Below are 4,503 nucleotides of genomic sequence, written 5' to 3'. Positions count from 1 at the left end.
CCACTCCAAAGATATCATGTTTGTAAATAGGATTTGTTTGTGGAGGCAAGATGTCCCCCTATGTGTTTGTTTCTGTTCAGACCTCTTCCTGGTGTTTGGTTTCATCTATAATTGATGGGAGGAGGGAAAAAGGGAAGGAGAGAGAGAGAGAGAGAGAGAGAGAGAGAGAGAGAGAGAGAGATGTCTTTATTCTTTTGAAACTTCTGAGTGTAATGTTTACTGTTAATATTTATTGTTTATTTCACTTTTGTTTACTATCTACTTCACTTGCTTTGGTACGTTTCCCATGCCAATAAAGCCCTTAAATTGAATTGAAATTGAATTGAGAGAGAGAGAGCGAGAGAGAGAGCGAGAGAGAGAGAGAGAGAGAGAGAGAGAGAGAGAGAGAGAGAGAGAGAGAGAGAGAGAGAGAGAGAGAGAGAGAGAGAGAGAGGGGGGGAGAGAGGGGGAGAGGGGAGAGAGAGAGATCAGAATAGCTGTCTCCTCCACTATAAAGAGACTCAGTGTGACAAGGCCACAATGAGGTACCTCTCTTTAACAACACACACACCTCTCCATAACAACACACACACCTCTCCATAACAACACACACACCTCTCCATAACAACACACACACCTCTCCATAACAACACACACACCTCTCCATAACAACACACACACCTCTCCATAACAACACACACACCTTTCCATAACAACACACACACCTCTCCATAACAACACACACACCTCTCCATAACAACACACACACCTCTCAATAACAACACACACACCTCTCCATAACAACACACACACCTCTCCATAACAACACACACACATCTCCATAACAACACACACACACCCTTCAATAACAACACACACACCTCTCAATAACAACACACACACACCTCTCCATAACAACACACACACCTCTCCATAACAACACACACACATCTCCATAACAACACACACACCTCTCCATAACAACACACACACCTCTCAATAACAACACACACACACTCTCCATAACAACACACACACCTCTCCATAACAACACACACACCTCTCCATAACAACACACACACCTCTCCATAACAACACACACACCTCTCCATAACAACACACACACACCTCTCCATAGTAACACTTTTTTGGTTACTACATGATTCCACATGTGTTATTTCATAGTTTTGATGTCTTCACTATTATTCTACAATGTAGAAAATAGTAAAAATAAAGAAAAACCCTTGAATGAGTAGGTATGTCCAAACTTTTGACTGGTACTGTAGACATACAGATATACAGACATGAAGCCATGAAGCCATGAAGACATGAAGACATGAAGACATGAAGACATGAAGACATGAAGGCATGAAGACATGAAGACATGAAAACATGAAGACATGAGGACATGAGGACATGAAGGCATGAAGACATGAAGACATGAAGGCATGAAGACATGAAGACATGAAGGCATAGTAAAGACATGAAGCCATGAAGACATGAAGACATGAAGACATGAAGCCATGAAGACATGAAGACATGAAGACATGAAGGCATAGTAAAGACATGAAGCCATGAAGACATGAAGGCATGAAGACATGAAGACATGAAGACATGAAGACATGAAGACATGAAGACATGAAGACATGAAGACATGAAGCCATGAAGACATGAAGCCATGAAGACATGAAGACATGAAGACATGAAGCCATGAAGACATGAAGACATGAAGACATGAAGACATGAAGACATGAAGGCATAGTAAAGACATGAAGCCATGAAGCCATGAAGACATGAAGACATGAAGACATGAAGACATGAAGACATGAAGGCATGAGGACATGAGGACATGAGGACATGAAGACATGAAGACATGAAGACATGAAGACATAAAGGCATGAAGACATGAAGGCAGGGGATAATTGTTCATAATGTATGTCTACCTGTACTCCTGAGTGGCGCAGTGGTCTAAGGCACTGCATCGCAGTGCTAACTGTGCCACTAGAGATCCTGGTTTGAATCCAGGCTCTGTCGCAGCCGGCCGCGACCGGGAGACTCATGGGCGGCGAACAATTGGCCCAGTGTCGTCCAGGGTAGGGGAGGGAATGGCCGGCAGGGATGTAGCTCAGTTGATAGAGCATGGCGTTTGCAACGCCAGGGTTGTGGGTTCGATTCCCACGGGGGGCCAGTATAAAAAAAATATGTATTCACTATCTGTAAGTTGCTCTGGATAAGAGCGTCTGCTAAATGACTAAAAATGTAAAAATGTATGATGACTCACTAAAAAAGCAGGGAAAATAGACAGAGTTTCCTTCCTCTTCAGAAGCCAGAGCAATTCAGATGATAAGGCTGTTTTCATGTCTTCGACAGCTGTTTGTGTGGTGGTAATGGGGAAGAGGCACCTGCTAGACATTAAGAACTCCATCAATCAGTCTGCTCTGTCTTCTCCTCATTGTTTAGATGATTCCCCATGATGGTGATGGAACTAACTCATTATAAAACACTATAAAACGTCCGAAGAAAATTCCTTTGGATGGAAGGAATCCCTAAACAATAAATGTATATTTTGGTGTTTGAGTGTGTGTGTGTGTGTGTGTCTGTGCATCTGTGCATGCGTTGGTGAACCATACTTTATTCTCCGTAACTATATTCAGGCTGAAATATATTTCTGAGAATCTGTGCGGCTGTTCCCAGGCGAAGTTGAGTGAATGTAGGGAGAAATCTTGAGTAGGCCTATTTGACGAGTCTGGAAAGATATTTCAGCATTCTATACCGCTGTACCATACCCTATGTCTATGCAGACTCAATATAATACCTGAATGAAGTCTGGGAGCAAAGGGCATACAGAAAGAGAGAGAGAGCAGGCAAAGAGATGGAGAAAGAGAAGAAAGAGAATGAAAGGAAGAGAAGGGAACCATCCGTGCTATGTCTCTACAAACTGCATGAGTGAGTTCTAGGGAGAGAAAAGTGGATCCAAGGGAGAGGAAAGTGGGTCCAAGGGAGAGGAAAGTGGGTCCTAGGGAGAGGAAAGTGGGTCCTAGGGAGAGGAAAGTGGGTCCTAGGGAGAGGAAAGTGGGTCCTAGGGAGAGGAAAGTGGGTCCTAGGGAGAGGAAAGTGGGTCCAAGGGAGAGGAAAGTGGGTCCTAGGGAGAGAAAAGTGGGTCCATGGGAGAGAAAAGTGGGTTCAAGGGAGATAAAAGTGGGTCCTATGGAGATAAAAGTGGGTCCTATGGAGATAAAAGTGGGTCCTATGGAGAGAAAAGTGGGTCCTATGGAGAGAAAAGTGGGTCCAAGGGAGATAAAAGTGGGTCCTATGGAGATAAAAGTGGGTCCTATGGAGAGAAAAGTGGGTCCTATGGAGAGAAAAGTGCAGGAGAACAAAAGACAGAGATAAAAAAGGCGTTACCATTTTACTGTCACCTCATACATGATCAGCCAAATACTTCTTCCTATTCATGTAAGGATATATGATTGGGCAGCTGGAGTAACAGGAAATAACCGAGAGGTATGCCAAAAACTGTCATATCAATCACGTTCTATATTTTTATCAGTTTGTCTGTTGAATATCTTACCAGTGTTTTACAGAACAGCTTCATAGGTAGGGCTGTTATGTCACCTATTGGGACAAAGAGCACTGACGATGTGTTACAGTTTCAGACGACTGATATAGGACAGATTAGATCTTTTTCAGCACCTCTACCTCATACTGTCTACACCAACCTCATACTGTCTACATGTCTACCTCAACCTCATACTGTCTACATGTCTACCTCAACCTCATACTGTCTACATGTCTACCTCTACCTCATACTGTCTACATGTCTACCTCAACCTCATACTGTCTACATGTCTACCTCAACCCCATACTGTCTACATGTCTACCTCAACCTCATACTGTCTACATGTCTACCTCAACCTCATACTGTCTACATGTCTACCTCAACCTCATACTGTCTACATGTCTACCTCAACCTCATACTGTCTACATGTCTACCTCAACCCCCATACTGTCTACATGTCTACCTCTACCTCATACTGTCTACATGTCTACCTCTACCTCATACTGTCTACATGTCTACCTCTACCTTATACTGTCTACATGTCTACCTCAACCTCATACTGTCTACATGTCTACCTCAACCTCATACTGTCTACATGTCTACCTCAACCTCATACTGTCTACATGTCTACCTCAACCTCATACTGTCTACATGTCTACCTCAACCTCATACTGTCTACATGTCTACCTCAACCTCATACTGTCTACATGTCTACCTCAACCTCATACTGTCTACATGTCTACCTCAACCCCATACTGTCTACATGTCTACCTCAACCTCATACTGTCTACATGTCTACCTCAACCTCATACTGTCTACTGTCTACCCTCAACCTCATACTGTCTACATGTCTACCTCTACCTCATACTGTCTACATGTCTACCTCTACCTCATACTGTCTACATGTCTACCTCAACCTCATACTGTCTACATGTCTACCTCAACCTCATACTGTCTACATGTCT

This window comes from Coregonus clupeaformis, chromosome 8, assembly GCF_020615455.1.
Source record: "Coregonus clupeaformis isolate EN_2021a chromosome 8, ASM2061545v1, whole genome shotgun sequence".
NCBI lineage: Eukaryota > Metazoa > Chordata > Actinopteri > Salmoniformes > Salmonidae > Coregonus > Coregonus clupeaformis.
The sequence above is the reverse complement of the archived record's forward strand: the minus strand, read 5'-3'. Positions refer to the sequence as shown.